The sequence below is a fragment of the Stegostoma tigrinum genome, unplaced genomic scaffold, assembly GCF_030684315.1.
Source record: "Stegostoma tigrinum isolate sSteTig4 unplaced genomic scaffold, sSteTig4.hap1 scaffold_49, whole genome shotgun sequence".
NCBI lineage: Eukaryota > Metazoa > Chordata > Chondrichthyes > Orectolobiformes > Stegostomatidae > Stegostoma > Stegostoma tigrinum.
The window spans coordinates 864,721-886,942 of record NW_026728419.1 but is presented as its reverse complement, the minus strand read 5'-3'; the positions used below and the strand labels follow the sequence as shown (position 1 = coordinate 886,942).

General features: G+C 45.5%; 1 long non-coding RNA gene across 1 annotated transcript; it reads right to left on the bottom strand.

The window, feature by feature from the left end:
- Positions 1-795: 795 nt before the first annotated feature.
- LOC132208615 (uncharacterized) lies at positions 796-14,670 on the bottom strand. Its single transcript, XR_009444748.1, has 4 exons — positions 14,475-14,670; positions 11,427-11,579; positions 8,791-8,888; positions 796-1,969 (listed from the first exon to the last, which is right to left on the bottom strand). It is a non-coding gene; the product is annotated as an uncharacterized LOC132208615 (long non-coding RNA).
- Positions 14,671-22,222: the final 7,552 nt, after the last annotated feature.

Below are 22,222 nucleotides of genomic sequence, written 5' to 3'. Positions count from 1 at the left end.
GATGGACAGAATAAATAGAAAATATGTACTAGGAATCACACAATGTCTTGGTTTATGTTTCCATAATGAGATCCATCGCTGCTATGGACACCAGGTAAAGAGCTGAGGAGACTGCAATGCTCCCAGGCAGAGTCACAGCAGTCACCAGGTTTCACAGCCGACTGGGAAAATGCAATCAGGGATTATAGGACATGACACATCCCAATCCTATGTTTGGATTTAAAACTTTCCTTTGATTTTTATCTACAAAATGAAAGATTACCTTGTTTCCAATAAACAAACGTCTGTGGAGAGCAACAGAATCCGTCACTGTAAAGGTGCGCAGACCTATCTAACAAATAAAGGGCCATCGAGATCATCACAGAATTCCTGCAGTGTGGAAGATGGCCATTCAGTCAATACCAACCCTCCAAAGAGCATCCCAACCAGTCTCACACCCTACCCTATCCCTGCATTTTGCACACAAGATACTGTGGGCAATTTAGCATAGTCAATCTACATAATTTGCACATTTTTGGAGTGTGGGAGGAAACCAGAGCATCTGGAGGAAACTCACGCAGACAGTGTCTGGGTAAAACACTCTTCGTCAGGTCAGTGCGGACTTGATGGGCTAAGTGGTCTGCTCCCACAGTGGAGGGATTCTCTGATCTCCAGAAACAAGCCCAAAACACATGGTTTTTGAATCTACTATAACAATGTGTGGAGCTGGGTGAACACAGCAGGCCAAGCAGCATCTCAGGAGCACAAAAGTTGACCTTTCAGGCCTTGTCCCTTCTCTAGGCGCGAAAAGTCAGCTTTTGTGCTCCTGAGATGCTGCTTGGCCTGCTGTGTTCATCCAGCTCCACACTTTTTGTTATCTTGGATTCTCCAGCATCTGCAGTTCCCATTATCACTGATACTATTTTTGATTCTACTGTTAGCTATATTCAAACCAATCAACTTATTCAGAAATTTGCTGGTAGTTAACCAGTCCTGATGAACCGGGAAATCCCTTTTCACATATCGTGCAGGTGGATAGTCTTTAGTCAGTGTGAATGTGTCGATGTGTTGTGACAACGTGACTATTTCCAAGCTCTACCTTACACAACTGTTAGTGTGACATTTTATTCACAATACCAGCACCTTTAATTGAGCAGGGATCAGTAATATCTGTACAAACAGCCCAAAACCATGGTTCATTTGCTAGTGAGAGTGACAGCAAAGTCCGTCAACTGTGGTTGTCTGTGAACTCGCTGGTGTGTTAACAGTTTGGATGACAATGAATCCCTTCCCACACTCAGAGCTCATGAAAGGTCTCTCCCCAGAGTGAACTCGCTGGTGCATCAGTGGGGAATTCCAGTCAGCAAAGCCTTTCCCTCACGCAGAACAGGTCAATGGTCTCTCTCCAGTGTGACTCTGGTGGTCAGTTTCTAGCTCGGATCGATGAAGAAATTCCTTCTTGCAATCTGCACATTTCCACACTCTCTCTCAGTGTCACTGCACTGGTGTTCGGACATTTCAGATGAATCTTCACAGACTCTTCAACATACACACCATGTGCTTTTCTCCCCAATATGAGTGCTGCTTTTTCCTTCAATGTTCAAAATCCTGAGAAAATTGGGTTTGTGATAAACAAAGTGACTGTCAGACCTGGATGTGGAACAGTTTGAATTCTCCGACGGCAGACTATACTTTCAAACAGAAAGTAAGTGTAGCGAGTAAGAAACCAGAAGGGGACACACATTGTGAAACTGAGAAATTCTCTGGACATGTGTGGAGCAACACTTGGGGAATATGCTAGATCACCATTAGAACACATTCATTCACAAATATCCTCCAGGTAAGGGATCCAGTCAGTGTTTGCATCAAACTACCAAAAGAGAGAGGTGGGAGAGCCAGGGAGGAAGGACAGTCATTGTATAGATCTGTAACTCAACCTTTCGATCCCTCTGAAAGACTAAGAATAGTGCAGAAGTAAAATTGTGGAAATCTGAAATGAAAACAAAAAAAAATGCTTCGTCAGAGTTGTACAGCACAAAACAATCCCTTTGGTCCCAGTTGTCCACGCTGACCAGATATCCCAAATTAATCTAATCCCATTTGCAAGCATTTGACCTATATTCTGCTACACCTTTCCTATTCACATACCCATCCAGATACCTTTTAAATGTTGTAACTGTACCAGCTTCCACCAGTCCCTCTGGCAGCTCATTCTACACAAGCACCACCCACTTTCCCTTTAAAAAAAAACAAATTTGCTGGAAAAGCTCAGCAGGTCTGGTAGCATCTGTGGAGGAGGGAAAAAAAAAGTTCACATTTTGGGACTGGTGACCCTTCCTCGGAACCCGAAACTCTTCTCTCCTCCAGAGATGCTGCCAAACCTGCTGAGCTTTTCCAGCAACTTTGTTTTTTTTTCAGATTTACAACATCTGCAGTTCTTTTGGTTCTCGGCTTTCCCTCTCAGCTTAAGCCAGTGTTATTAGTTCTAGTCTCCCCTAACCTGGGAAAACAATCTTGGCCATTCACCCTCCGCCCACCATAATTTTAACAACGTCTATAAGGTCACCAGTCAGCCTTCAAAACTTCAGGGAAAATAGACCCAGCATATTCAACTTCTCCCTACAGCTCAAAACTTCCACCTCTTGCAACATTCTTGTAAATCTTTTCTGCACCCTGCTAAGTTTAACAGCATCATTCCTATAGCAGGGAGACCAGAACTGAACACAGTATTCCAAAAGCAGCATCATCAATGCCTTGTTCAGCCTATAACATTGACCTCCCAACTCCTACGCTCAATGCACTGACCAATAAATGCAAGCAGAGCAAATATCATCTTCACTACCTTCTGTACCTGCAATCCACCTTCAAGGAACTGTGCACATGCACCCCAAGGAGTTTCTGTTACATAACAATCCCCAGGGCCTCATCATTAACTGTTTAAGTCCTGCGCTGATCGTCATTACCATAATGCAATCGCTCACATTTATCTGAACTAAACTTATTTCTATCACTCCTTAGCCCATCAACCCATCTGATTACGTTCCCATTGCACTTGGAGGTAAACTCCTTTGCTGTCTTCTACAACAATTTTAGTGTCATCTGCAAACTTACTAACCATTCCTCCAATATTCATTCCACATGATTTGCATCAATGATAAAAAAAGCAGTGGACCCAGCACCGATCCTTGCAGCACACTGCTGTTCATAGTCCTCTAGAATGAATCTGCTCCCCCCGACCCCACCATGATCCTGTTTCCTACCTTCAAGCCAATTTTGTTTCAAATAGCTAACTCTCCCTGGATCCCATTTGATCTAATCTTGCTAACCAGTCCATCATGTGGAGCTTTGGTGAATGCCTTGCTGAAGTCCATATAGACAGTGTCCACTGCTTTGTCTTCTTCAATCTTCTTTGTCACTTCTTCAAAAAAACTCAATCAATTAAGTGAGACAAGATTTCCTACTCACAAAGCCATGTTGACTATCCCTAATCAGTCTTTTCTTCTCTAAACACATGCAAATCCAGTCCCTCAGAATCCCCTCCAGCAATTTACCCACCACTGACATCAGGCTCAACGGTCGATGGTCCTCTGGCTTTTCCTTAAAGAATGGCACCACATTAGCCACCCGGCCTTCTGGCACTTCACTAGTGTCAGTGATACAAATACCGCAGCAAGGGGCCAGCAATTATTTCCCCAGCTTCTCCCAGAGTTTGTGGGTAACACCTGATCAGGAGCCAGGAACCTAACCACCTTTGTGCATTTTAAGACGTCCAGCACCTAGACCTCTGTAATATGGCCACTTTTCGCAACTCATTATTTATGTTTCCAAGTTCTCTCACTTTCATATCCTTCTCTGCAGTAAATATTAATGCAAAATACTTACTTACTATCTCAGCCTGCAGTTGGACACAGGCAGCCTTGTTGATCTTTAAAGGGGCCATATTTTCTCCCTAGTTGTTTTTTTTGTCCCAAATGAAGTTTCAGAATCTCTTGGGATTTCCCTTAACTCAATTTGCCAAAGATAGCTCATGTCTCCTTTTTGCCGTCCTGATTTCTCTTGAGTATACTCCTACTGCCCCTATACTTCGAGGGATTGACCCAATTCCTGTTGTCAATACCTGACATGTGCTGCCTTCTTTTTCTTGACCAGAGCCTCAACTTCTCCAGTCATCCAGTATCCCCTACATTTACCAGCCTTGCCCTTCACATGAACAGAAACATTGTGCCTGGGCTCTCCTTATTTTAGTTTTGAGGGCCTCCCACTTTCCAAGCATTCCTTGACCTGCATATTACCTCTCCCGATCATCTTTTGGAAGTTCCTGCCCAATAATGTCAAAGTTAGCCTTACTTCAATTTAATACATACTTAGAATTTTGAAATGTATCAGTTTTATATTTAAACTGATCACATCTGCCTGCATCTGGCATATACTCCTCTAAACCTCTCCTATCTATGTCTTTATTCAAATGTCTTTTAAACAACGTGACTGTACCTGTATCTACCACCTCCTGAAAGTTCGTTCCACACATGGGCAACTCCATAAGAATAAAAATATCCGTCATGTCTTTTTCAATATGTCTTTCTCCTCTCACCTTACACACATGTCCCCTTGTCTTGAAATCACCCAACCTTGGGAATAAACCCTTGCTATTCGCATAATCTGTGCCCTCATGATTTTATGAACCTCTAAGGTCACTCCTTAACCCGTTATGCTGCAGTGAGAAACGTCCTAGCTTTGGCTGTTTATGTGAGAATCAAGCCCTCCAATCCTGGCAACATCCCAGCAAGTCTATTCTGAACTGTCTCCAGTTTAATAATAACGTCCTTCCTGTAACATGGCAACCAGAGCTGCACACAATACCTCAAATGAAGCCTAAACAATGTTGTATACAACCTCAACACAACATCCCAACTCTGAGACTCAGAGGTCTGAGCAATGAAGGCAAGTGTGCTAAACAACATATTAACCAGCCTGACTACTTGTCTACATAAACTTCAAAGAATTATGTACCTGAATCTCAGCATTTCTCTGTTTCACAACTCTACCCTGGGTGCAACCATCAATTGTGCAAGTCCTACCCTGTTCATTTTACCGAAATACAATGTCTCACATTTATTCAAATTGAACTTCATCCTCCACTCAACTCATTGACATAATTCATCAAGATCTCGCTGTCATCTTAGATAACCTTCACTAACCACTAATTCTAGTATCATCTGCAAACTTACTAATCTTGTCCCTTAAATTCTCATCCAAATATTTAATCTAAATGAGAAACAAAAGTGGCCCCTGCACTGATTGCTGTGGAACACACTGGTCACAGAACTCCACTCTGAAAAATCCCACAACACCACATTCTCTCTGACAACTAAGCCAATTCCGCTTCCAATTAGCGAGCTCTTCCTGAATCACGTGTGATCTAACTTTACTCATCAGTCTACCATGTGGAACCCTGTCAAAGGCTTCACTCTCACTCTGGGAGGTGCTGCAAATCTGACCCAATTCCCCCGCCATTTGTCCATCATTCCTTGAAAAGTTAAATCCCAACTTTTTCTGAGAATAACTGCTAAATCTGCATCCAGCTGCCATTCAGGCTGTTCCAGATCCTGGGAACTTGCTGAGCCAAACAAACAATCTTCACATTTTCCCCCTGCATTATTTGCCAATTAGCTGAATGTTGTATTCTACGGTTACCAAACATTGCTACTACAATGGAAAATTATCTCAGCTTCTGTTAGCTCTCTCCAAACCAGAGACCCACCATAATTTTAATTGACTTATGGGATGTGGTCTATGCTGCACAGACAAATATTGATTGCCCATTTTTATTGGATATGGAGAAAGTGGTACTTTCTCTGACTGCTGCACTCCATGTGCTGTAAGTACACCACTGTGCTGTTTGGATGATAATCCACCCTGGAGCCTCACTACCCTCCCTACTGCAGGAATCATACCTCAGACCTCACTACCCACCCAATCATGCCCTCAAGCCTCACTTACCTGCATTACTGCAGGCATCACCCTCGAGCCTCAACACGCTTCACATCCCTGGAATCCCTCTCCAGCCTCACGACCTGCCTATCGCTAGAATCCCCCAGTAGCCTCATAACTCACACCATCTATTCAGATTCCTCCAGTCTCACAAACCACCTTATCTCTAATCTCCTCCAGCCCACAAACTGATCCCACGATGAAGCATTCCACTCTCGCACATCCCAGATGTCCAAGTTCTTCAAGGGCCGCAACGTTCCCCCGACAGTGGTCGAGAACGCCCTTGACTGCGTCTCCCGCATTTCCCGCAACACATCCCTCACACCCCGCCCCCGCCACAACCGCCCCAAGAGGATCCCCCTCGTTCTCACACACCACCCCACCAACCTCTGGATACAACGCATCATCCTCCGACACTTCCGCTATCTACAATCCGACCCCACCGCCCAAGACATCAGCACCACCCCTGTCTGCTTTCCAGAGAGACCACTCTCTCCGTGACTCCCTTGTTCGCTCCACACTGCCCTCCAAACCCACCACACCCAGCACCTTCCCCTGCAACCACAGGAAATGCTACACTTGCCCCCACACCTCCTCCCTCAACCCTATCCCAGGCCCCAAGATGACTTTCCACATTAAGCAGAGGTTCACCTGCACATCTGCCAATGTGGTATACTGCATCCACTGTACCCGGTGTGGCTTCCTCTACATTGGGGAAACCAAGCAGAGGCTTGGGGACCGCTTTACAGAACACCTCCGCTCGTTTCGCAATAAACAACTGCACCTCCCAGTCGCAAACCATTTCCACTCCCCCTCCCATTCTTTAGATGACATGTCCATCATGGGCCTCCTGCAGTGCCACAATGATGCCACCCGAAGGTTGCAGGAACAGCAACTCATATTCCGCTTGGGAACCCTGCAGCCCAATGGTATCAATGTGGATTTCACCAGCTTCAAAATCTCCCCTTCCCCCACCGCATCCCAAAACCAGCCCAGTTCGTCCCCTCCCCCCACTGCGTCACACAACCAGCCCAGCTCTTCCCCTCCACCCACTGCATCCCATAACCAGTCCAACCTGTCTCTGCCTCCCTAAACTGTTCTTCCTCTCACCCGTCCCTTCCTCCCCCCCCAAGCCGCACCTCCATCTCCTACCTACCAACCTCATCCCACCTCCTTGACCTGTCCGTCTTCCCTGGACTGACCTATCCCCTCCCTAACTCCCCACCTATACTTTCCTCTCCATCTTCGGTCCGCCTCCCCCTCTCTCCCTATTTATTCCAAAACCCTCACCCCATCCCCCTCTCTGAAGAAGGGTCTAGGCCCGAAACGTCAGCTTTTGTGATCCTGAGATGCTGCTGGGCCTGCCGTGTTCATCCAGCCTCACATTTCATTATCTTGGATTCTCCAGCATCTGCAGTTCCCATTATCACAAACTTCTTTAGCTCTATAATTGTCTTCAGCCTCACAAACCTCCCTTTGTCTGAGGTCTCCTCCAGCCTCACAATCTTCCCCATTTCTGTAATCTCTTCCAAGCTCACTTTTCCCTATTTTTGTAGTCTTCTCCAGTCTCAGAACCCTTCCTGCCTCTAATATCGTCCGGCCTCACAAATGGATGATACAAGAACGATATTTCTTTCCTCTAATACAATCCTTATTTTTATACACCCACTTGATGGCGGTGCTTTCACTTTCCTGGGCTTCAGGCCCCAGAATTGAGGTAAACCGCATTACGTCTATACCTCCCTTTTCTCCCGAAAATACTGACCAATCATGAGTCATTTATTCTAATAGCTCATATTCTGAAATGACTTGAAATATTGCTGGGTATCTTCCTATGTGAACTGCCTCGGAGGTCTACAGTACAGAAAAAGGCTTTGTGGCCCATCCAGCCAGTGCCGGTTAAAAACCACCTAACCGTTCTAATCTAATTTTCCAGAACTTGGCCCATAGACTGGCCTGTGTTGGCATCACAAGTGTGCATCTAAATATGCCTTAAACGCTATGAGGATCTCTGTGCCTACCACCCTCACAGACAGTGAGGTTCAGTGCCATTGTCACAGCATGATGACATCACAGACAGGAACAGAGACGAGCTGAGTCTGTGCAAACCAAAGATCCCCCACACACTGAAGGACGGGAGGGTCCCTGATAGGGGGCAGAGGAGATTTAACAGAATGGTTTGTAGGGAGAGGGTTTTTAGTTGCATGGTTAGGGCTGTTATTATAATTTCATGTGACTTAGACATTGCTGGTACATATTGAGAATAACCATCTACAATAGATGGACTCTCCTTCTCAACCTCTCCCCTCGCCTGGGGTGCAGTAATCTTCAGGTTAAACCAGCCCTATAGTCAGGTAGGACAATGGTGACTTTACCTTAGGCATAGTGATGCCACTGTGCCTCGGTGGTGCAGAGGGGAATGTTGCATGTGGTGGATGGGACACCACTCTGACACTGCTTCACCTGGAGGATGTTACCTTTCTTTAATATTGTTGGGGCTGTACTCATGCAGGGAAGTGGAAAATGTGCCAACACAATCCGGATGATCCACACACAGGAAACAAACAAACAGTCATTGGGGAATCAGGTGCTTGGAGAAAAAAAGATTGATCTCCTTTTAACAAAGGATTTTGAGGGGACCTTAATAGGCGGTGTTTCCAAAAGATAAACATTAGGACGGCAAAACGCACACTCAACTGGCCATAAGAAAGGACTACAGGACATATGTTGAAAGTCGTAGGAAAGATCTATTGAGAGAATGGAGTAATAAGAGAGAAATTTTACACGGCAAATGGGAACGAGCTGGAACACAATACTCACACACAATGCGAATATCCAGGTGCTGATGAATTAAGTAATTCTGTCAGTTTCGTGTTACAATTATTGAGCTTCCCAACTGAAAGTCCACTTGTAATATTCTGTAACACAAATTCATAAAATACATCACTGACAGTCAGGTTAGAAATTCACAACATCCCCTCCTCCTGGCCAAGGATAACTGTGCATTGTTCCTGCTGCACATTATTCCTTGTGGGGGTCCACAGTTGATTCAGGGGAATAGCACAGTGCTATTCCGACCAGATTATTTGACCTGGGAGTACTCAGCATTGACTCTGACGCCTGGAAGTCTCATGGCTCCTGCTGATTACGATGTACCATCCTCCCTCTGTTGATAAATCGGCAGCAGTATTATCGCTAGATTATTGATCCAGAGACCGAGATAACATTCTGGGGACCTGGGATCGAATCCTGCCATGGCAGATGGTGAAAATTGAATTAAATAATGATCTGAAATTAAGAGTCTACTGATGACCATGAAACTATTGCCAATTATCAGGAAAGACCCATCTGGTTCGCTTTTGTCCTTTCAGGAAATTTGCCATCCTTACCTGGTCTGGATGACATGTGACTCCAAAACATAGCGATGTGGTTGACTCTTTATTGCCTTCCAGGTAATAAATGCTGGTGCAGCCAGCAATTTCCACATCCCAAGAGTGAATTTTAATAAACAAAAAACTCCTCCATGTTGAACAGCTCTTGGAGAAAGCACTGAGAGTGTGAACAGCACTAAATGTACTCAATGTCCACCTTCAGGAGTAATTTGCAGGAGGATTACCAATCAGGCTAGTCGGGTCCTAAAGGACAAAGCTGCCTGGCTGGGACTGCAGCAGGTGGTGACGCACCAAACGGGGAAAACATAGCTGATCTCATCATCACCAATTTCCCAGCTGCAGAGGCATCTGTCCGTGACAGAACTGATAACAGCGACCACCGCACACTCCAGTGGAAACAAAGCCTCATCTTAAACTTGATAATACCCCCCCATTGCGTTGGGTGGCACGAACTTTGGCTGAAAGGAACAGACTTGGAACAGACACAGGAACTCCAAACCTGATATCTATGAGGCTTTGAGAGAGACTACAACAGTAGCAGACCTTCTCCAGCTAAATCTGTAACCTCATGGCCCAGCATACCCTACAGTCAGCCATTCCCAATGACCCAGGAGACAAACACTGGTTGAATGGAATAGTATCGGAGTACATGCCAAGAACAGCACAAGTCAGACTTAAAAATAAGGTGCCAACCTGGTAAAACTACCAAACAGGACTACCTGCATGGCAAATACCATAAGCAGCAAGAGTTAGAGCTAAGCCACCCCATAACCAATAGATGAGATGTAAGCTCTGCAGTTCTGTCACACCCAGTCGTGAATGGTGACGAACAATTAAACAACTCACTGGAGGAAGCATGCCAAAAATCCCCATCCTTACTGACAGAGGAGCCCAACCTATCCATGCAAAAGGTAAGAGTGCAGCAATCTTAAGCCAGAAGTGTCAACTGGATGATCCATCTCAGCCTTCTCCAGAGGTCCCCAACATCAGAGATGTGAGTTTTCATCCAATTTGATTCATTTCAAATAATATCAATAAACGGAAGAATTGTGCAAAGGTTATGGGTCCTGACAACACTGGCAATAGTACCGATGACTAGTGCTCTAGAGCTTGCTAGCCACCAAGCCAAACTGTTTCAGTCCTGCTACAGCGCTGGCATCTACTGCCAATTTGGAAAACCGCCCAGGTCTGTTCAGCACAAAAACACAGCAAATCCAACCCGACCAATTTCCCCTCAAGCAGTCTACTCTCTATCGTCAGTAAAGTGATGGAAGGTGTTGTCAACAGCAGTATTCAGCAGCACTTACTCAGCAGTAACCTGCTCAGTGATACCCAGTTTGGGCCACGGCGGGCACTCGGTTCCTGATTTTATTACAGACTTGATCCACAAATTCACAAGCAGCTGAATCCCCGACGTGAGGTGAGGGTAAACAGCAGAGCCCTGCACAAAAACCACTTATTTCCACTTCAGTGACAATGACCCAACAACAACACCTCAGTTTCAGCTCATTTGCTGAACCTCTCATCTATTCCTGTGTTACCTCTTGACTGAACTATCCAAACACACTGCCAGTCAGCCTCCCACATTCAACGGCCCGGAAACCTCAAGAATACCTAAAATACTGCTGCACACAAGTTCATTTGTACCAAGACCTGTTCACCATCACTGCTGTGCTCCCTGACCCACAAAGGCTCCTATTTATAAGCAACAATTTAAAATTCTCATCTTTGATTTAATTCCTGGCTGTGATGAGCCCTATCTCCCTGCACCACACAACGTTCAAGACTTCGACAATTCATTTAGTTTCAGCTCCAACAATGCGCTTTGTCATTGCTTCACGACTGGAGGCTGTTTCCACAGTTGCCAGGCAACGTGGTCTGGAATTCCCATGATAAACCTCTTAAGTTTGCTTTCCTTCTTTAAGGAGTCAGGAAAACCTGCAAATTTGGTAACTTTTTGGTCACCTGATCTAATGTGGCCTTATGTCAAAAGTTTCTGGATAATATTTTTGTGAAATTCTAAAACAGGATAAAAATACAAATTGTTTGTTGATTTGGACACACCATCAGCTCTTCAGTATCGCTTGATGACCGATCTGTAACTTCTCAAATGACCGCATTGTGGGAGCACCTTCATCATACGAACTGCAGCAGCACACGAAAGTTAAATATCACCTTCTCCACAGGGAACAGGGCTTTGGCAACGATCGCTGGTATCTGTGGAAGGAGAAACAGTAAATGTTGCAGAAGTGCAAAATGAATGACAGAATAAAAATGCTGTCGAATTTGGTGGTCTGAAATGGAAGAAAAATGCACTCTCTTTCTGGGAAATATTTCCTGGCTGTGAAAGATACCGTTCAAAAATTAATCTGGTAAGAGAGCAGCACATGGTGAGCGGGTGGGGAGCAGTGGAAAATTTATTTACAAAAAAGGTATAAGGAATTAACAATAAAATACTGCAGAGATCAAATATACCCATCATTAGAGACCAACACCGACAAAAGTGATCAGGAAGCACAGAAGCGACTAAGAGCAGTGCGAGCTGCTACTATCCCACACTCTGGGAAAGAAATCCAGAAGAAACAAACACTTGGATAAGAGAAAATGGGAACTGCAGATGCTGGAGAATCTGAGATAACAAAGTGTGGAGCTGGATGAACGCAGCAGGCCAAGCAGCATCTGAGGAGCAGGAAAGCTGACGTTTCGGGCCTGGACCCTTTATCAGAAATGGGGGAGGGGAAAAGGATTCTGAACTAAATAGCGAGAGAGGGGGAGACAGATCGAAGATGGAGAGAGAAGATAGGTGGAGAGGAGACAGACAAGTCAAAGAGGCAGGCCAGGGAGGACTGATAGGTCAAGGCGGTGAGATGAGATTAGTAGGCAGGAAACAGGGATGCAGCTTGAGGTGGGAGGAGGATATACAAGAGAGGAAGAACAGGTTAGGGAGGTGGGGACAAGCTGGGCTAGTTTTGGGACGCGGTTGGAGGAGCGGAGATTTTGAAGCTTGTGAAATCCACATTGGCACCAATGGGCTGCAGGGTTCCCAGGCAGAATATGAGTTGCCGTTCCTGCAACCTTCAGGTGGCATCGCTGTGGCCCTGCAGGAGGCCCAGGATGGACACGTCGTCTGAGGAATAGGATGGGGTGTTGAAATGGTTCGCGACTGGGAGGTGCAGTTGTTTATTGCGAACCGAGCGGAGGTGTTCTGCAAAGCGGTCCCCAAGCCTCCGCTTGGTTTCCCCGATGTAGAGGAGGCCACAACAGGTACAGCGGATGCAGTATACCACATTAGCAGATGTGTAGTTGAACATCTGCTTGATGTGAAAAGTCTTCTTCGGGCCTGGTTTGGGGGTGAGGGAGGTGGTGTGGGTGCGGGTGCAGCACTTCCTACAGTTGCGGTTGAAAGTGCCAGGTGTGGTGGGGCTGGAGGGGAGTGTGGAGTGGACAAGGGAGTCATGTACAGAGCGGTCCTTCTGGAATGTCGACAAGGGTGGGGAGGGGAAAGTGTCTTTGATGGTGGGGTCGGATTGCTGATGGCGGAAGTGTCAGAGGATGATGCGTTCGATCCGGAGATTGGAGGAGTGATGTGTGAGGATGAGGAGGATTCTTTTTCGGTTGTTATTACAGGGACGGGCTGTGAGGGAGGAGTTGTTGAAAAATGCAGGAGACACAGTGAAGGGTGTTCTCGATTACTGCGGGGGGGGGGGGGGGAGGGGAAGTGGGGGCTGGGGTTGCGGTCCTTAAAAAACAAGGACATCTGAGATGTACAGGAGTGGAACCCTGGGAGCAGATGCGGAGGTGAAGGAATTGGGAATAGGAGATGTCATTTTTGCAGGACGGTGGGTGGGAGGAGTTGTATACTCGCTAGCTGTGGGAGTCAGTGGGCTTGAAATGGATATCGGCTTCTATATGGTTGCCCAAGATGGAAACAGAGGTCCAGGAATGAGAGAGAGGTGTTAGAGATGGTCCAGGTGAACTTAAGTTTGGGGTGATAGGTACTGGTGAAGTGGACGAACTGCTCGAGCTCCCCATGGGAGCACAAGGCAGCGCCGATACAGTCATCCGTGTACTGGAGGAAGAGGCGGGGCTCAGGGCCAGTGTAGGTACGGAAGAGGAATTGTTCCAACAAAGAAGCAGGCATAGCTTGGGCTCATGCAGGTACCCATGGCCACCCTCTTTGTCTGTAGGGTGTGGGAGGAGTTGATAGAGAAGTTGTTGAGGGTGAAAATGAGTTTGGCAAAGCACCTAAGGTGGGGGAGGTGGGGGTGGTCAGTGGAGGGGTACTGATCAGACCGGCAGGACGGGAAATAGCATAGGGCTTTTAGGCCATCTGTATGGGGAATGCAGGTGCTCATGTGGTAAACTACATACGCTCTACCCTTTCTGGCCTCCTCTACATCAGGGAAACCAAGCGGAGGCTTGGGGACCACATTACAGAACTTCTACGCTCAGGTCGCACGAAACAACTGCTCATCCCCACTTCCCTAACCTGTTCTTCCTCTCACCTATCCCCTCCTCTCAACTCAAGCTGCACCCCCATTTCCTACCTGCTAACCTCATCCCAACCACTTGACCTGTTGGTCCTCCCTGGACTGACCTATCCCCTCCACACCTACACTCACTTTTACCTGCTCCATCCCCATCTCTTTAACTTGTCTGTCTCCTCTCCACCTGCCTCCCCCTCTCTCCCTATTTATTTCAGTATCCCCTTCCCCTCCCGCATTTCTGAAGGGTGTAGGCCCGAAAACGCCAGCTTTCCTGCCCCTCTGATGCTGCCTGTCCTGCTGTGGTCCTCCACCCCCACACCTTGTTCTCTCACTTTCAGCCAGATGCGGCTGCGCATGCGCCCAGCTTGAGCTTGGCCCTTCGAAAGTTTCAAAGCTACCGCGCATGCGCCTCGCGGATCTTGCCCCCAATAAAGATGGTGGCGGTCACACAGGCCTATCGCCATCTGAGGCATTGATTTGTTTTCTGCAAACGTGAGTCTGGGAGTTTCAAACGTGTGTGTTTTCCGACGTGCACTAAGTGTTTGTAAAACTTCCAAACCCATACGAATATCACTCCCCTCCCGCTTTCTGCTGTTTTGCTTTCTTTACCGTGTCCTGCTCTTACCTCAATTGCACAAATCTTGGTCTCAGCGAAGGAGCTAGGCCCGAAACGTCAGCTTTCCTGCTCCTCTGATGCTGCTTGACCTGCTGTGTTCATCCAGCTGCACACCATGTTATCTCAGAGTCTGTGGTATCTGCAGTTCTGGTTATCTCAGCGACTCTGGACCGCTCTCGTGGATGATCACGTGGTTTTCACCGATCCCGCCCCATCTTCATTCCGATTGGCTAGAAGGGCAGGGACTTTCGCCCGGCCCTGCACTGCATCTCTGTGCTCATATTGGTCGCGCACTGACATCAATCACCCAGACGCCATTGTCAGCTGGAGCATGCGCAGTGCTTTGTGTTGTCATTGTCAGAAGCAAATGATCGTCGTCACAATGTTGCATTTTGAGACAAATGAGACTGAGAACCGGATGAGAAAGATTGTTACATTAGCGATCCTGGGATTTTAATAAGTCGCTCTGAGGAAGGGGCACTGCACCCGAAACGTTAACTCTGTCTTTTTACCCTCACAGATGCTGCCAGACCTGCTGAGCTTTTCCAGCAACTTTGTTTTTGTTCCTGATTGACAACATCCCAGTTCTTTTGTTATTTTTTAATAAGTCGCGATTGAAAATGCTTCCTGCAGCTCAAAGCTAAAGATAGCTCTTGATACCGCTCTGCCAGCGAATAGGGAAATGGCGGTGAAATAAGGGTAATAAATACAGGTATAACAGTCCTCAGGTAAGATGAAAGAGAATAATTATGAATATGAAGAACACCACGTGGTGAAGTGAGGTGAGTGTTGTTCATATGAACTGTGATTGGGCAGAGAGGGATGTTAATCAAAAAAGAACAAGCATAAAAGAGATTCTTAAGAAAGGTCTGTGCAATAGAAAACAAGGAGAATCAGAAGGTAAAAGCCCAAGACGGAGGAAACAGTTTGAAGACCGAGGCTGCAAAAACTTCAATAAGTTGTTTCACTGCTAGTTATTGACACTAGCAGTATAACCCACATTCAACTGGAAATACCTGTCTGAGTTGTCACTATAGTTTACTTCATAACAGATAAACTTCTCCACACTTTGTCTCAATAAGGCTGACAGTTGGTTCATAAATCAGTTCTTCTGCCAAGTCCATTCCTGTTTGAAAAGGGATGTAGATCACATTTAAATCGACAATGCTAAATGTCAGTCCAGGCTGGCAGCCAAACTCCACTCCCTCACCACTGACTCCATCCCTGCCCCTGGTAACTGGCTGGTAACACACTGCTCACAGTCATGGTGCAATATTTCACCCCAAGATGAGCTTCCAACCACATTTCTCACCCCCACGCCCATTACCACAAAGACCACGTATAATTTCAACCTCAACAAGATCTCAGTTCATCTGTTGCTGAAACTCTCATGCATTCCTTTGTTACCTCTCGACTTAACTCCCCAAACACACTCCCGGCCGGCTTCTTAATTCTACTGCCCTGAAATCTTGAAATGACCCAAAAATCTACTGCCTGTGTGTTTACTCTCACCAATTTCAACATCTTCGGGTTTTGCTCATTAACATACACATTTTCTGGGTGGCAAAGCACCAAGGTATTGAAATTCATATCCTTATTTTGAAATTTTGTCATCAAACCTCCTTCTTTTGATAGTGCCTCCAGCTGCAAAACCCGCTGAGATATATCTGAAGAAGGGTCACTGGACACAAAACAATAATGCTGTTCTCTCTCCACAAGCACTGCCAGATATGCTGAGTTTTTCATGAATTTCTGTTTGTGTTACTACTTTCAAGCATCTACTGTTCTTTTTATTTTTCCGTCAAGATATTTGTTCTCCCTGACTTCCAACCTCCTGTGGATTTCTGGCTTTAACTTTCCCACCTTTTTCATGGCCTCAGTTTCCAAGGCCATAAACTCTTGAATTTACTCCCTAAACATCCCTGGTTTTCAAAGTCCCTTTGTTTGTTCAGGATATTCCTTGAAACCTACTTCATTGGCCAGTTTTGGGTCACTTGTCCTAATAAGTGCCTGGTATCAAATACTGTTTTGTGACAACCTTGTGTAATATGTCAGATCATTGGATTGAATCAAAAATGTGAAAACATTTAAATTGTTCTTTTGGAAAACATCACTAATCCTTCACGATCATTTGGTAACTCCTTACCTAATATTGTTGCAAGTGCGACTTCATTACATGGACTGCAATCGTCGAGAAAGGTCAAACATCAAATTCTCCAGAGGTAACTGAGGATTGGCAATAGTTACTGATACCTGTGGAGAGTGATCCAAAGTTCATTTATCAGGAAATGTTGAATGAATGACATGGTGCAGAACTTGTTGGTTAATATAAGCTCAGAACAGAAAAGAAAAGGACTGCATTAAGAATAATTCCTGACTACAAAACATACTGTGGGAAGACAAAGCTTCTGAAACCATAGGGTTCAATGAAAGAAATGTGGTGGAAAGCTCATCTGGACGTCATCTGATAGAGTAACAGAAGCATTCAACAGACAGGTACTTCCACATTATTAGAGACAGAGGTAAGGCAGAAGTGAAACAGAGCAATATACTGAAATGGATTCAGATCCATACTAAAGGAGACACACCAGCCCTAAAGCTACAGCACATCTCACAGGTAACAGGCACAGCACTAAAACTCAACATTGTTGACGAATGGTCAAAAATACTCCACCACGTCACTGTTGACAATTTGAGATTCTCCTGTTGCACCTGCAGCTGGAAAGATATCAGAAATACTGGAGTTAGAGAAAATTCTGTCAGTTGAGGAAATCCCTAAGGAACAGGTGGTCTCACTGTGCTACTGTTGCTGCAGTAGGATCTTCAGAGGAGATAGATTCATTCATAAACCAGAAAGTTTCAGGACTGACGGAGTTGTGAAGCGATGGACCACCTGGAGTTGGAGGGAGATTTTATGAATGCATCTATCTCCTCTGATGATCCTCCCCTCCTTCACAATGTATGACAATGTCTGTTCTGAGTATACCTGGTCATCCTCGGCCAGGAGGAGGGATGTCGTGAATTCCTGAAATAAAAGAGAGGTGTTGGAGCACCCCATAAGCCTGGCAACATCTAGGGAGAGAGAAATAGTGCTAATGTTTAGAACCAGTTATTGTACTTTTATCTCTGCACTGATAGTGATTGATTTTTGAAGCTTCTTTCACTGAGGCTCATTTGAGGACCTACATATAAAATATTAAATCAAACAAAAGGAATAATTTGTGTGTCTGATTTCCAACCGAGACTGACAGTGTCCTTACTAAACTTCTTTTACAGAATATATTAAAACAAATCACAGACAGGAAACTTTAAACAAACATCAAATCAAAATTTGGCATGATCAATCGATTAATCAGAAACTGGACATTATTGGCCTTTTGAGTGTAAGTATTCGGGTCCCTGTCATTACCATTCACTGCAGGTAATTTAACCGTTATAACCTTCATGTTGATCTAAATCTGACATTTGTATCCCATGATCCATTTCTTTTCAGTTAATGTGAACCCCTTGTTTTGTCTACGTTGCCTCAACCAACAGTAAACATTATAGTTCCGTCAAATCTCCCTTCAGCTTCAGTTAATCCCTGACATCGTAAGCCTTTCCATTTTTAACCTTCCTGGCAAAGGAACACGTCTGCTCCCTCTCAGCGACCTACGTCCTTCCCAATGTGTGGGTGATCTCTGGTTTGCACAAACCCAGATGCCCTGTGTTCCCATGTGTGATGTCATCATGCAGCAACAGTAGCACAGTGACATCGCCTGTTCCTTAAGTATTCCCTCAATTGAGAGATTTTTCTCTAACTCCAGTATTTCTGATATCTTTCCAGCTGCAGGTGGAACAGGAGAATCTCAAATTGTCAACAGTGACGTGGCGGAGTATTTTTGACCATTCATCAACAAGATCTTGGACAAAATCGATAAGGAAGATCTGACGAAGAAGCTATGTGAAAGGGCTTCTATAGCCTGGCTGCAGTAATTGTTTGTAGATAGTTTGACAGAGTGGTCAAAATCACTACATTTAAGCTCTAGTCTCTATCGAGTCATGGGTATGAATCTTACCGGTAACCAAAATCACGAGTGATCTACCTCAGGCAGTCACATTGAAGGAGCTGGGCAACTTCAAGTTTGCAATGTTTACATTTCTTCTGGGTAACTGTGGCTGCTTGGGCCTCTGATACTGTCGGTGCTGCAAGTGGGAAAATGGGCAACAGACTCCGAAAACAGCAAGAGCTCTGGCTTCACAACGGCCCTTCAGAACTCCGCTAACACCCTGCTTCAGCGGATTTTGCATGGCTTGTTGATGCCAGTTTTTATGGCTCAACCGGTCAGCATTAGGTGTAAACTGAAAAGTCGGGTGTTTGAGACCATCCAGGCACACAACTTTAGTTATTTTGGATCAAGCAATTTGAGTGACCACCGACCTGCATTTAACCCATGAAAAAGCTACAACAAGATTGGATTCAAAACACATCCATCAATGATTCTCTCTTCCCCAGCTCCACACAGCGTGAGACTGGGGCAAGCAGAGGGTTTGACTTCGCTCTCCAATCTCCATTGCCAGATTTTATGGGCAGAGAGATCAAAAGATCGTACAAATGGTTTGAGTGCAGTCTCCTATAAACAGTCTCTGCAGGTGATCTAAAGTGTTAAACGGTGTGAGTAAAGTGTCAACAGCTGAATAACAGGTGAAGGGATGACCTGTGTTCTGATTAAATGAGGCAGAGAGATAATTACAAAAACAAACTAAAAATAAGGTTGTGGTTGGCACAAACCAATTTCTGATGAAGGGTCTAGGCCCAAAACATCAGCTTTCCTTCTCCTAAGATGCTGCTTGGCCTGCTGTGTTCATCCAGCTCCACACCTTGTTATGGCTGGAATTATGTGATAGGTATAAGAATCACTTGCTGATAGTCTAACCAAAGTAATAAATAATCCAAAATTGTACTAACTAATCAAGAGAGAGATGTCATAACAATTTATCAAGGTGATGGTGTTGAAATAGGACAATAAGGAAGATTTTATAGATGCAGAACAGTACAGGGGGATCACATGTAGACATGAACTTAAGATCATGATTGAGGCTGTCTTCATGGGCATGGAATTTGGCTATCAGTTTCTGCTCGGTGATTCTGCTTTGTCGTGTATCTCAAAGGTCACGTTGCATGTTTTCCCGAAGATTGGACGCTTAATGTACTTTACTGCTGAAGTGTTCCCCAACTGGGAGGGAACATTCTTGTCTGGCAATTGTTGCACAGAGTCCATTCATCCGTTGTCATAGCGTCTGCATGTTCTCACTAATATACTAAGCCCGGGGCATTCTTACCTGCACTGTGTGAGGTCGATAATGTTGGCCCAGTCACATAAGTATCTCCCTTTATGTGGTGGGTGGTGGCTGCATGTGTGATGCTAGTATCCATGTCAATGATCTGACATCTTTCAGAGGTGCCAGTGGCAGGGTTGTGTGGTGTTGTGGTCGAATTTGTCCTGAAGGTTGAGTAGCTGGCTGCGAACGACAGCCTGATTAAGGTTTGGAGGTTGTTTGAACAGAGAAGTGAAGGTGTATGGATGATCTTGGTGAGATGCTGGTCATCATCATTGACATGTTGAAGGCTGTGGAGAACATGGTGCAATGTCTCCGCTCTGGGGAATTCTTTATGATGAAGGGCGCTCTCTAGGTTGCATCCTGTGTCTGTCTTCTGAGGAGGCCATTGTGGGTTTTTGCTGTGGCACGTCGGAACTGATGAGCCTCTGTCCAAAAATAAGTCTCTGTCAGTGATCAAAAAGTGTTAGATGGTGTGAGTAAAATGTTAACAGCTGAATAGCAAGGGAAGGGTTGACCTATGATCCAAGTAGAGGAGGAAGAGAGATAATTACAAGAAAATTTTAAAAAGACGGTGCTGGAGAGAAACAAAATGACTTTGTTTTTCCTGCAGAACATTAAAACCAATTTTGAGCACTTATTCCAGGATTTTAAATGAATATTTTAAAGCTATTGCCCTCATCTTTGAGCAGCCCACATGACTGCAAATTACACTGTCAGACGCTGGATAAATTTGGGAAATTGCTTCAATAAACCCATTCATTTCTGTTACAGATCGTAAGGAATTCTCATTCGGCTGAAGAGACACGATCAACACTTTGTTTGTTCTGCGTGCAGGGTCTCAGCGAAGATCTGAAGAGACTTTATACAACTGTTTCAGAAACTGTCGCCAATTTGACTTCTTACATCAGCCAGTGCATCGAAGGCCTGCAAAGCTGGCAACTGATCGAATTGGGGGGAGCTGGTTACATTGAAAATACATTTAAACTCTCTCCCAAATGAGAAAGGCCTCAAATATTTATCACAGTTTCAAGCAAACTACAAAACACATATAGAATCGTGAATTAAATTATTGATAATGTATAATCCATGTGTTAGGATTACAGAACGAAAGAACACTGCTGATGGTTCAAATCTGAAAGACTAAAAGTGAATGTGAGAGACACCCAGCAGGACAGAATCTAATCTATCAGCAGGGAATCTCTCCGCCCCCAGAGACTGGGGTTAGATTCTTTCGAGCAGCATAGACTGAGGAAGGGTCACCAGACCCAAAAGGTTAACACTTTTTTTCTTCACAGATGCTGCCAGACCTGCTGAGCTTTTCTTGCAACTTCTGTTTTTGTTATACACTGAGAGACGGGGGGCAGGGGAGGGTGGCGAGGACATGAGTGTGAGGTGTACATTTATGAGGGAAACAGACAGAGTAAACAAGATGAATCTTTGTGCTTGGCGGTGGAATCAGTATCGGGGAGGGGGGGCCTAGGACAGACACATTAGATGAGATGTAAGGATTTTTTTTCACTCAGATAGTGGGAATCTGAAACTCACAGCCTGGAAATGTGGGAGAGGTGAAAACCATCATCACATTGCACTGGTCTTTAGCTGTAAAAAATAAGCGCTGAAAGAACTGTGGATGTTGTATATCAGAAACAAAGCAGATATTGTTGACAAAGTTCATAATAATAAAGTGTGAAGCTGGATGAACACAGCAGGCCAAGCAGCATCTCAGGAGCACAAAAGCTGACGTTTCAGGCCTAGACCCTTCATCTGAGAGGGGGATGGGGTGAGGGTTTTGGAATAAACAGGGAGAGATGGGGAGGCAGAAAGAAGATGGAGAGAAAAGAAGATAGGTGGAGAGGATGGTATAGCTGGGGAGGTCAGGAGGGGATAGGTCAGTCCAGGGAAGACGGACAGATCAAGGACGTCGGATGAGGTTCGTCGGTCGGAGGTGGAGGTGCGGCTTGGGGTCGGAGGAAGGGATGGGTGAGAGGAAGAACAGGGTAGGGAGGCAGAGACAGGCTGGGCTGGTTTTGGGATGCCGTGGGGGGAGGGGATGAGCTGAGCTGGTTGTGTGATGCAGTGGGGGGAGGGGACGAACTGGGCTGGTTTTGGGATGCGGTGGAGGAAGGGGAGATTTTGAAGCTGGTGAAGTCCACATTGATACCATTGGGCTGCAGGGTTCGCAAGCGGAATGTGAGTTGCTGTTCCTGCAACCTTTGGGTGGCATCATTGTGGCACTGCAGGAGGCCCATGATGGACATGTCATCTAAAGAATGGGAGTGGGAGTGGAAATGGTTCGCGACTGGGAGGTGCAGTTGTTTATTGCGAACTGAGCGGAGGTGTTCTGCAAAGCGGTCCTCAAGCCTCCGCTTGGTTTCCCCAATGTAGAGGAGGCCTCACCGGGTACAATGGATACAGTATATCACATTGGCAGATGT